General features: G+C 50.9%; 1 protein-coding gene and 1 long non-coding RNA gene across 4 annotated transcripts in view; one reads left to right on the top strand and one right to left on the bottom strand.

The window, feature by feature from the left end:
* Positions 1–12,728, bottom strand: part of CCND3 (cyclin D3) — a 98,898-nt gene that overhangs the window by 22,890 nt on the left and 63,280 nt on the right. The window lies entirely within an intron of this gene.
* Positions 2,254–12,728, top strand: LOC149126654 (uncharacterized). The gene is made up of 2 exons (XR_016234611.1): positions 2,254–10,030; positions 12,384–12,728. It is a non-coding gene; the product is annotated as an uncharacterized LOC149126654 (long non-coding RNA).

Genomic DNA, 12,728 nt, shown 5'->3' with positions numbered 1-12,728 from the left:
GCAGAGGATTAGCCAAGTGAGCCACAGCGCCGGCCCCAATCTGTGTATTTTCATCAGCAGAACCACTTTCTTCAGAGCCCCATACTCTAAACCCTGGTGCCATCCTGGACTCCTGCCTCGCTTTGGTTTCCTGATCCAGTTACCTGCAACAAAACCACTCCCTGAAATGCCCCTAGATCTTACTCTTCCTGGTCCTCCAGCGGGGTTTTAGCAAACTGCTGAACCTTTGCCACTGAAACTCTGTACAGCAGAAGACAGGGACGGTGTCTCTCCAAGGCAGCTGAGAGCACCTTCTAAAACTGTCCCCAGCACACCTGAAATTTGCTGGAAGTCTATATATTTCACCTTGGAAATGTACATACATGTTTGGATTCTGGCCCCTACTATAGCCCTCGTGGCTGTAATATAAAACAATGGTTTCGGTTATTTATAGTCAAGGAGAACTGAGCTCCCCAGAAGCCAAGCGCACCCTACAAAGGGCAGAAGGAGCTCAGCCAGGGGGCTTCAAGCACTTGCTTCAAGCGCTGGGCCTCCATCTCTATTGCACAAGGCTCCCAGAGCCTGTGTCTTCACACTGCTTCCAGACAGATCCAGATCAATGGCCCAAGGCCATCAGATTAATCTCGCACAGACACTCCTTTCATCTGCAGTCCAAGGACCTGCTTATCAGGTCATATTTAAAAGTCAACTAGCCTGGCTTTTAAAGTCCTCCTCCCAGAGGCCCCAGCTACCCCATCCAATTTTATCTGAGCTGCAGCACTCCAGCCCACCTCAGGCAGGGCCTTATCCCTCACCACCTGCCTCCTGCGTCTTTCTCCAAATCCAGCCCTGCTTCCTCCAGGCCTAGCTCCTGGCTCACCTCCTCCAGGAAGCTCCCAGGGCTGCAGCACTGAAAGAGCATGGAAATTTAGGGTGAGAGGATCAGTGAAGCCCAAGGGCACATATTCAGTTGATTAATTAATGGTTGTTCTAAATTATTCTCATTGCTTCCTGGAAATCCTGTTTTCCCCCCAAAGGTTGGAAACTCCTAGAAGCAGGCACAGAGCATTTTTAGGCCCAAATCTGGTTAACTGCTGGAAGACCTGTCCTGCATACAGATGCGGGCTTTGGCTCCGGCTCCCCCTGCTCAGGAGCCGCTTCTGCTGGGACAGTCCTTGACCTGTTTTCACACATTCCTCTTTATAAAATCCAGCTTATTGTCAATTATTTGAGAGGAAGAAAGAGATAGAGAACACTCTTCTGTTCACTCACTCCCCAGATGCCCACAAGAGCTGGAGTTTCCCATGTGGGTGGCAAGAACCCAACTACTTGAGCCATCAACTGCTGCCTCTGCATTAGCAGGAAGCTGGAGTCAGGAGGTGGGGCTGGGAATCGAACCCAGGCCCTCAGTGTGGGACCCGGGCATCTTAACTGCTAGACCAAGCACCTGCCCCTACTTTTGCATTTTTAAATTAGTCATTACTGTTGTTACATCAGACAGCAGAAAAAATACAATTTTAGAGAAGATCCATACTTCCCCAACTCACAAACCTGTCTCAGGTGCCTCATTCTTCTGTCCAGGAGAGGTTGTATCATTCATTCTCCCATTCATTCACTTATTCCACAGATTCTTATTGGGATCCTGATCAAACATAAGCTACTCCAGGGACCACGATACAATACAAAGACAAACAAGACAGTTCTTTGATCTTACCGACAATAACAACTCCTGGAGGAATCAAAATGTGCTTTGCTTTCCTTCTTAATAATCTACCTTTACTTGATTCTTTAAGTGACTCAAGTATGTGGGTTTGGGGGCTTTGACTCATACACAGCCAGAAAGTTCTCTGAAATCAGGAACTAATCTAACTTTTTGGAAGATAAATAGAGTACAAAAATGTTCCAGTTAGTATGAGTTGTGCTGGCATTATTATTGTACACCCTTTCACTCTCAAAAACGCTCCAGGTTTGCACAAGCCTTGTGGCACAGTGGGTTAAGCTGCTACTTGCAACGCGGGCATCCCGTATCCCAGTGCCAGTTCCAGTTCCTGCCGCTACGCTCCCCATCCAGCTACCTGCTAAAGCAGCCCGGGAAGCAGTGCTTGGTGGCAAGTACCTGGGCTCCCGCCACCCACTTGGGCGACCCAGATGGAGTTCCTGTCTCCTGGCTTTGGCCTTGCTCCGCCCTGGCTGTTGCAGGCATTTAGGGGCTGAACCAGTGGATGGAAGATTCTCTCTCTCTCTCTCCCTCCCTCCCTCCCTCTCTCTCTCTCTCTCTCTCACTCTGCCCTTCAAGTAGATGAAAATAACTTTTTTTTTTTTTTTAAGTGTCTCAGTTTGGAAACAAGCTTTGGTGATGATGTGGAGAAACGGGAACATTCATTCACTGCTAGCGGGTTGTAAAATGGTTCATTTGCTTCAGAAAATAGTATGTCAGTTCCTCAAAATGTTAAACATAAGTTACCATCTAACCTGGCAATTCCACTTCTAGGTGCACAGCAAGAAAACCAGAAACGCACATCCACACAATCATTTTTTAAAGGTCAGAGCAGCATTCTCCCGAAGAACCACGAAGTGGAAAGAAGAACCTGAGACTGAGTGCATGAGCAAAGGAATATCACGCGGTCTCTCCATACAGGGGAACATCACTCAGCCGTAAAAAGGAACGGAGTCCTGATTCACGCCACCGCACGGGTCACTCTAAGAGCATTATGCTAAGTGAAAGAAGTCACACACAAAAGATCATGCATCAGTCCTATTCCATTCATATGCAATGTCCAGAGTAGGCACACCTATGCAGACAGAATGCAGATCAGTGGCTGCCTAGAGTGAGGAGGCTGATGGTGGGAATGGGGAGAGCTTGCTAATGCATATGAAAATGTTCAAAGATTAGATTATGGTGATGATTGAGAAACCCTGTAAATGCAGGAACAATGAAAAAAAGTGCACTTTAAGCAGGTGAATTCTGTGGTATGCAAATTAGATACAAATCAATTTTTGGTTGAAGTGTTCCAGTTTGGATAATAAATTTTTTTTTTTGACAGGCAGAGTGGACAGTGAGAGAGAGAGACAGAGAAAGGTCTTCCTTTGCCGTTGGTTCACCCTCCAATGGCCGCCGCGGCCGGCGCGCTGCGGCCGGCGCACCGCGCTGATCCGATGGCAGGAGCCAGGAGCCAGGTGCTTTTCCTGGTCTCCCATGGGGTGCAGGGCCCAAGCACCTGGGCCATCCTCCACTGCACTCCCTGGCCACAGCAGAGGGCTGGCCTGGAAGAGGGGCAACCGGGACAGAATCCGGCGCCCCGACCGGGACTAGAACCCAGTGTGCCGGCGCCGCTAGGCGGAGGATTAGCCTAGTGAGCCACGGTGCCGGCCGATAATAAATTTTAAAGTTGGGCTGGTGCCACAGCACAGAGGGGTAAGCTGCCCTTATGACGCCAGCATCCCATATCAGAGTGCTGGTTCAAGTCCTAGCTGCTCTGCTTCTGATCCAGCTCCCTGCTAATGCACCTGGGAAAGCAGCAGAAGATGGCCCAAGTGCTTGGGCCTCTGCACCCGCATGGGAGACCTGGATGAAACTCCTGGCTCCTGGTTTCAGCCTGGCCCAGCTCTGGCTGTTGTGATCATTTGAGGAATGAACCAGTGGATGGAAGATTTGTCTCCCTCCCTCTCTCTGGCTCTCTATATTTCTCTGTCACTCCATCTGCCTTTTGAATAAATAAACATCTTTAAACAAGATTATAAAATGGCCCTCTCTCTAGGCAGAACTTACCATGAGTAACTGGGTGCACAGGGGCTTCCAAATTAGACAGACCTAGGCCTGAGTCTCACCCCTACAAAGTACTGAGATCTGGGGCAGCGATCTGATTCCATCTGCAAAAGTGGATAGGAAGGCCAATCCAAGAGGGTTGCAGTGATGTCAGATAAGGCAGGAGAGCACTGGGAGCCTCAGCCCCGTGTTGAAAGGGCTCAACTCTCAGTAGATATTTACACTGGCAAAAGCCTGATACAGGATGGATGGACAGAGGGACCAGTGGATGCAGGAAGCCTGATGGGACTCAAGATTCAGAGAGCCAATGAAACCCACTCCTTAAAACAAGATGCTCCCCTTAAAAAGGGTAGCCCCAAACTCCAGATGGAGCAGAGGACCAAGGTCACTGCTGCCACCCACTGTTTGGTCCCTGAGGCCCCCTGCTAGCATGCTGAGCCCCCCAAGGCTGGGCTTCCTGCAGAATAACAGAGAAGACAGGAAAGACCACTTTCAGGAGCTCCTCCTTGGCGGTGGGAGGCTGGGCATGTGGGAGCGGGCAGAGGGTCCACACAGGGCCAGGTAGCAAGGCCAGACGAAGCAGGGGTGCCCTGGGCTCCCTAGCAGATAACCCAGATAGGGTGCAGCCCCCAAAGGTGGGCTCTGCTGCCCTCCCTCCCACACTGAGACACATCACACAGTCCCAGCAATGTTTCACGCAAAACATTCCTTGCTGGGTGGACATCTGGCCTAGTGGGTTAGATACCCAAGTACCAAATCAGAGTGCCTGGGATGGCGTCCCAGCTCTGGCTCTTGACTCCAGCTTCCTGTTAATGCAGAGCCTGGGAGGCAGTGGTGATGGCGCAAGTAAGTGGGTTCCTGCCACCCACATGGGAGAGCTGAAGTGAGTTCCTAGCTACTAGCTCCAACCCAGCCCAGTCCCTCAATTGTGGGCATTCGGGGAGTGAACCAGTGGGTGTGAGCTCCCTTTCTCTCTACTTCTCAAAAGACAAATAAATGGGGGCCAGTGTTGTGGCTTAGTGGGTAGGGCCACCACCTGCAGTGCTGGCATCCCATATGCTCCGGTTTGAGTCCTGGCTGCTCTACTTCCAATCCTTCTAGCTCTCTGCTATGGCCAGGGGAAGCAGCAGAAGATGGCCCAAGTCCTTGGGCCCCTGCACCTGTGTGGGAGACCCGGAGGAAGCTCCTGGCTCTGACTGTGGATCGGCCCAGCTTCAGCCGTTGTGGCCATTTGGGAAGTGAAGCAGTGGTTGGAGGATGTCTCTCCTCTCTGCCTCCGCCTCTCTGTAGCTCTGCCTTTCAAATAAATAAATAAATAATATTTTTTAAAACACAAATAAATTAATTAATAAAAAAAAAACCAGAAAAGCAAAACATTCCTGGTTTTCTTCCAGGCAACTCCTTCACTGGCTTTTCTTCTCCCACGTCTGACTCTAAACTAAGCTCATCCGCCTTCTGTCCATTATTTTACTCCATTCCTTCAGCCTCAGCTTTCTTCTGTCTCCAGCTCTGACCAGCCATCTGGGGAGTAAACCAGTGGATGGAAGATTCTCTCTCTTTCTGTAAACTCTACCTTTCAAATAAATCTTAAAAAAAAAAAAAAAAACAAAAAAACAAAAAAACAAAAAAACAAAAAAACACAACCCTGACACCCTGACATCATTCTTTCTGCTCCTCCTGCTCCAACAGGTTCCTTGTGGACCTGCGAGCAGGTCCTGTCACCAACACTCGCCCAGCGCCTCTGGAATCTGGTCCCTCCACTCCCTGTGCAGGCACCCCCACCCCCCAACGCGAGCCTGTCGCAATTCTCTCCCTATCTCCATTGACCCTCTCTCACCAGCTCCACAGCAGTCTTTCATAAACCTCAGGAATGTACACGTGCTTGCTTTCTCTGCTTCTTTAAAATCCTGACCAGTTATCTGAAACGGGCATGCGAAGTTTAGCCATTTTTTTCTTTTAAGGCCACCACGCTCTGGCTCTAAATTCTCCCTTCGGCCCCACTTCCCCTCCCCTAAGACACAGACACCTACACTCAGGTCTGGGAGGTGACCAGCATGGATGCCCTCCCTCGGCTCGCACGCTTCCTCCAGCCCCAAAGGCCTAACCCATCTCCGCCTCTCTCGAAATGCCCCACGTCCATCACGGCCAGCTCGAGATCCACTTCTGCAAAGTGACTCCATTTCTGCTGCTGCTGCAGGTTGAAGAAGGTGGAGGTGGGACAGTGGTCGCCCACAGAGGCCACCCTGGTGACTGACCACTGAGGGGGAACTTGCCTTGGCCTCGTCCCCGTGTGTCAGGGACTGGTTCTCACCTTTGCAGAAGGAGAAGTGCACTTGGTTTTCTTCTCAATTTAGTTGAGAGGGAGAGAGACGGACAGATATGGTGCCTCTACCCACATGCCCACAGCAGCCAGGGCTGGGCCGAGCTGAACTGAGGAGCTCAACCCATGTTTTCCAGGTTGAGTGGCAAGAATCCAACTTCTTAAGCCATTGCAACTACCTCCCAGGGTAGGCAGTGACAAGAAGCTGGCACTGGGGCTCGAACCCAGGTACTCTGACTTAAGATGTAAGCGCCCATCACTAGGCGACACACCTGTCCCAAAAAGCAGACTTGTTGCCTGGTGAGTAGGTATACTCTAACCATCTCTAATATGACTAAAAGCTAAAGAATTGGACACATAAGACAGGAAAACAGCCACCAAGCTGAATACCAAGCCAGGGAAACAGCTCATGTGCTCCTGGAACAGGAAGCCAGACTCCGCTGGGAGGGTGGGGGTGGCGAGCACAGAGCCAGCCTGCTCAGCTAAGGCAGGAACAAGTCGGGGTTCACGGGGTGAGCCAAGCGTTATGGAACCTGGGTTGGACGCCTGCCACTCAGCTGTGACTCTGGACGGCTTCCCTAGCCCCTTGGTTTCACCCATCAAATGGGGCAAATGAGCCCCCTGCCTGGCCCTCTCTTCCTGCAGAGATCCTTGTGGACCCCGTCCCCCCTTCTCTCAGGCCTCTGCCCACCCCTCTCCTCCCAGAGCGGCTTCCCCTGACCTCTCCCCAGCTCTGGCACTCCCGTCTCCTCCTTCTCCTGCCATCTCCTCGGGCCTGGACCAGAGCCTGGCCAGAAGGAAGTGGTCACAGTAAGCATTCCTGGGCTGGATGAGTGATGTGTACTCACCCCGTGGGGTTGTGCGGCTGCCTCGCACTGTGGACAAGGACAGCCTCCCTCTGAGCCTAAGAGCAGATCAGGGGCTCCCAGGCTGGCTGGGAAGACAGGCAGATGCCCAAGAGGGCCACCTGCTCCAGCCTCTGTGTGTGTGTGTGTGTGTGTGTGTGTGTGCGTGCACGCTCAGACTTCTTCCAGGGGAAAGACTTGGTGACGCTGCTTGGGGCTCCCTGTGCTGTATCCAGAGCGAGCAGACGACGACCAGGTGGCAGTGAGGCGTGAGCACTTGCAAGTGGTGTGTGGGTCAGCTCTGCCAGCAGCTCCAGCAGCCCAGGCGTGAGACAGCACCTGGCCAGAGCCAGGCTGGCCAGGAAGGAAGTGGGGACCACGCTGAAGGTCTTGGGGCTACAGTAGAATTTGAGTTGTGCCTCCAAAGGCCCAGAACCAGAGCCTGAGGACAAGCGCCGAGGCCTTGGGAATAAATAAGCAGGGAGCCATGGAGCAGCTCTGCCATAACCTTGTAAGAGGTGACACGGCGGCTCATGACAGCAGAAGTGCGAGAGACAGAGTCACGGGGACCCAGATGGTGGGGGAGGCGGGGTCCAGGATGACTCCGGGATTTCCTGCTCTGGCAACTTCGCGGAAGCTGTTTCCATCTCCTTTGTTAGCTATCCAAAGGAAAAGACCAGACTTGGGGGAGGAGGGAAGAGTTAGTTTCACAAGTTGCTTTTAAGGTGCCCACAGACATTCAAGTGAAGCCCCACGCCAGCTGGCCAGGCTGAACAGACGCCATTTGTAGAGTTCCTTACAGTGTGCTGGCAAAGCCACGTGTCCATCTGCATCCTCACAACCATCAGGTTAAGGTCGGCATAGTCACGATCTCATCTGACAGGTACAGCAACTGGGACTGGGTCCACAGGCGGCAAGGGGCGTGGCTGGCATGTGAACTGGCCCCCTTCACCTTGCCGCCTGGGGTCCCAGGGGAGGGCACCTCTGGGATGTCCTTCACACAGGCAGCTGTGCCTGGGACTGGAGGCTGCCACAGGGAAGGTGGAGGCTGGGAACACCTGGCTTAAGGGGCAGGTGGGAGGGATACAGGGGCCCGGAAAGAGAAGAGCCGCGAGGTCAGGAGGGAGCAGAAGTCCAGGCAAAGAGTTAATGCCCATCACAAGGCTGCCAAGGCCTCTCCCAAAGCAGCCAGGACCCTCCCTCAGCTCACACAGGGCCCTACATCTGCCCGAGCACCCTCCCAGCCACATTCTTCCTTTAGATATGCTAATAGGGGCCAGAGGGGAGAGGTCACGCCTTCTGTGGGCTCTGAGCCTTTGTGTCTCTTTCAACCCTTCGCATATCTTTGCTCTGACCATTATGTACAGATTTTCTCCTTTACATCTAAGCCGGGACTATCTTCATCTCCATTTCTGGCAAGATTACTTCAAGCTGACCCCCTGCAATGTGAGATACGACAAAACACACAGGGCCTTCTGACTCCAAGCTGGATTAACATAGGGGCTCTGCCTCTGCCCCAAAGCACTTACGCCTCAGTGTTTTTGCCTGTGGAATGGGGTAATATAAATCACCTTGTGGGGCTGGTGATGCAGACCTGAGAGGTTCAGTATCGCCTGCCGGGTATGTTGAGAATTCTGATGGCCCCACTGCATGTGCAGATTGGACATGGGAATCTCTAGGCATGGGGCCCAGGTTCTGAAGGAACCTCAACCCCCACCCTAGGAATTCCACTCTCCTCCTGTTTGCGTATCTTCATACAGAATTTATCATGGCCTATCAGTAAACTCTCTCAGTAGGCCAGTCTCTCTATCCCATGATCAGAAATTCTCAGAAGGCCAGTCCCTTCCTAGACTGGCTGTGGTTATTTCCAAATCAACAAGCTATTAAGTCATGCCTCTTCAACTGTAACAATCATCTCATTTTGAGAGGGCAACTCAAGCCTTCTAATTTATTAATTTATTCACTCACTTGCAGTTGGCCCCTCAAGTCCTCTCCGGCAGGAATAATTGAGAATTCATGCAAATTCCGGGGTGAGGCCAGAACAATTGGAAAGAGAACAACCTTAGCACAAGTTCACCCAAGTCTCCCCAGGGTACTGATAACTGGTCCATAATTAATAATACTGCTAACAGGTCTATGCCACTACTTTGTGCCAGGCAGAGATATGTATGTGTTTTAGGTAGGTTACCTATTTCACCTTACTTTTTAAGGATTTATTATGTATTTGAAAGGCAGAGTGACAGAGAGAGGAACTGAGAGAAAAAGAGAGAATCTTTCATCCACTGGTTCACTCCCCAAATGGTAGTAATGGCCTAGGCCCGGCCAGGCTGAAGCCATGAGCTCCATCTGGGTCTCCCATGTGAGTGACAGGGGCCCAACTCCTTGGGCCATAACCCACTGCCTTCCCAGGTACATCAGTAAGAAGCTGAACCGGAAGCAGAGAAGCCAGGACTCAGTGGACACTAGCTATGGGATGCCAGTGTCCAAGGAGTGGCTTCACCTGTAACATCAGCTCCAGATCAACTATTTTAATGCTCAAATTTATTGTTAACCTAACTTTACAGAGGAGGAAATCAAGACACAGAGAGGTGAGGTCACACAACTAGCATGTCGGTAAAGGTAGAATTTGAACGCAAATAACCTGGCTCCAGCATCAGGACTTAACGATCACACTAAGTAAATTAGGGCTGGGTCGGCCCCCAGTGGCCCGAATCAGACTATGGAGGAAGAAAGCTCCATGCAGGCCCCAAGTCCAGCGAGGAACCAAGACGAGGAGGGAGGGAGTCCCTGAGAGCCCAGACTGGGGGACACAGCTGACCACAGGCTGAAGGCTTCCTGAACTTCCTGGCCAGAGAGATGAATGACATGAAAGGGAAATTTCTCCAGGAGAAGAAAACATTTTTGAGGTTTTCTGGTTGTTGTTGCCTCGTGTCTGATTTCAGATGTGCAGTTTCTTCGCTGAGTCACACAGAGGGACATCCTGGAACGGGCAGGGAGGAGCAAGCGTGGCTGTGGCCTCCCCATTCCTGGGGCAGTGGGTCCCCAAGGCAACTCCTTCCATGACCAAGACGCAGCTGACTCCACTGCTCGCCTTCCTCATCGTACCCCGAGTCTCTCCAGGTAACGAACAGTAACAGTGATGGATGTCTGGGTGAAAAGTTAGGGGGATCAGCAGTTCAATAAATATTCATGAATCTCCTACTGCAGGCTCCACAATCAGCCACCCCTATGCTGATTTCCCAGCTCTTCCACTTATTACCCTGGGCAAGGGACCGACCCTCAGTTTCTTCATCTATACAATGGGGGTATTCATCCTGCAAGCCTGAAACGAGGCCACGTAGGTAAGAAAGACAAAGATCCTGGCACAGATGGTAGCTTCTGCGTGCCAGGCACTGTGCGGGGCTGGAAATCAAAAGAGGACTACGGCTGGCACCCCTAGGAGCTCCCGGTCCAGTGAGAGTGGAGACAGAGGTGCAATGAGTCTGGAAGGGGAGCCAGTTCCCAAGGCTGAGGACACAAGACCAAGGGCCACACTGGGGCAGGACACACCAAGTTCCAGGTCTCTAGTCCCGGTTTCTCAGACAAGGACCTGGGTAGGAATCACCTGGAATTCTGTTAAAATGCAGACTCCCCTTCAGTAGTTCTGGGCGAGACCTGAGGATCTCATTTCTGCCCAGTTCCCCCAGCAGCTGCTGGGCCACAGGAGACACCGGGAGGAGTGAGGCGCACACTCGGGGTCCGTGCTCAGGCGACTTTCAGCTGCTCTCCTGCACCGACTTCTGTTACCCTTTGTATTCACTTCAGAGCAACCCGGGCTGGTGAACGGCAGAACCTGTTAACTAGGCAGCTGCTCCAGGTCCCAGAACCAGAATCTCAGACAAAACCCAGTGATTCTTTTAATTATTATTATTATTATTTAGCTGGAAGGCAGAGTAACAGGGGGAGAGAGAGAGAAAGAGAGATCTTCTATCTGCTGGTTCACTCCTGAAATGGCTGCAATGGCCGGAGCTAGGCCAGGCTGAAACCAGGAGCCAGAAGCTTCTTCTGGGTCTCCCACGTGAGTGTGAGGGCCCAAGGACTAGGGCCATCTTCTGCTGCTTTCCCAGGCTCATTAGCAGGGACCTGGATGGGAAGTGGAGTTCCCATATGGGATGCCAGCTTAACCTTCTACACCACAGCACCAGGCCCCAACCTAATGATTCTAACATCTGTTATGTCCATATCCTTGTGTGTCTCTCCTAGCTGTTTCTTGTTTTTTGTTTCTTGTTTTGTTTTGTTTTTTTTTTTTTTTTTTAATATTTATTTATTTATTTGAAAGAGTTACACAGAGAGAGGAGAGGCAGAGAGAGAGAGAGGTCTTCAATTCGCTGGTTCACTCCCCAGATGGCCTCAATGGTTGGAGCTGCGCTGATCTGAAGCCAGGAGCCAGGAACTTCTTTCGGGTCTCCCATGTGGGTACAGGGGCCCAAGGACTTGGGCCATCTTCTACTGCTTTCCCAGGCCATAGCAGAGAGCTGGATCGGAAGTGGAACAGCTGGGACTTGAACTGGCACCCATATAGTACTGCAGGTGGTGGCTTTACCCACTACGCCACAGCACCGGTCCCATCTTCTAGCTGTTTCCTTTAATTACTTTTTTTTTTTTTTTAATTTGAAAGATATACAGACAGACAGCAATCTCCTACTCTCATTGCTTTATCTCCAAATGCTGCAATAGCAGGGCTGGCCAGGAGGGAGCCAGGAATTCTATAACTATGTCTCCCATATGGGTGGCAGGGACTCAACAGCTTCACTCATCACTGCCACCTCCCAGAGTGAGCACCAGCAGGAAGCTGGACTGAGAGGGAAGCCAGGGAGCCAGGAGTTCAAGTCAGGGAACTTGAACCCAGGCACCTGGACAGGGGATGTGGGAGGCTCATCTTAATCTCCGCACCAAAGGCCCACCCCTAGCTGTCCCTTTTCTAAAGCAAATCATTCTAAATTGTAAAGCATTCAAAAGTTTTTTGCATCCGGTATTCTTCTGTAATAAATTCTCTTTAAAAGGTCAGAGGTTTATGAGAAAGGGGTTTAATTCTAAGTCTTTTATTATTCACGTAAATCACCTTCATTCCAACTAAAGTGGTAGGAGAGGTGAATGTGTACTGAAAAAGATTAGAATTTCTGGCTTGTACATAAAATGTTGATATGGAGGAAGATAACATTTAGCTTACAGCCAATGGGACAAGAACTGTCACCAACGCAAAGACTATGTTAGGTGAACCACTGTGCCAGAGAACACAGTGCCTTGAAATTTTACAGTTCATATATGGAAGAAATGTGGATGGAGGGCCCCAAATTTAACAAGCCTCATGTTTATTTGGCTTTACAAATAATAACTTGTGGAACTAGAATAAACTTTTCTAAGTTATCAATGATGATTCTTTTCTAGTCAACCGTGCTAGAGGAATACTATTTTATTCTATTTAATGTTACAGGAAGAGGCAACTACAGAGAACCCAATGAAAGGACACAAAAACAAGAGTGATCGGGGGCTGGCACTGTAACACTGCAGGTTAAGCAGCTGCCTGCGATGGAGGCGCCCCATGGGAGCTCTGGTTCCAGCCCCTGGCGTTCAACTTCTGATCCAGTTCCCTGCTAATGTGCCTGGGAAGGCAGCAGGAGAAGGCTGGAGTTCCAGGTCCCAGGCTTTGGCCTGACCCAGCCCCAGCTGTTGCGGCCATCTGGGAGGGGAACCAGTGGATGGCAGATCTCTTTTTCCATCTCTCCCTTTCTTTGTAAATAAAAAAAATAAAATAAATAAAAAAAAAACTTTTAAAAAA

Source organism: Oryctolagus cuniculus, chromosome 5 (genome assembly GCF_051225735.1).
Source record: "Oryctolagus cuniculus isolate XC-2025 breed Fujian yellow rabbit chromosome 5, ASM5122573v1, whole genome shotgun sequence".
Taxonomy (NCBI): Eukaryota; Metazoa; Chordata; class Mammalia; order Lagomorpha; family Leporidae; genus Oryctolagus; species Oryctolagus cuniculus.
The sequence above is the reverse complement of the archived record's forward strand: the minus strand, read 5'-3'. Positions and strand labels throughout refer to the sequence as shown.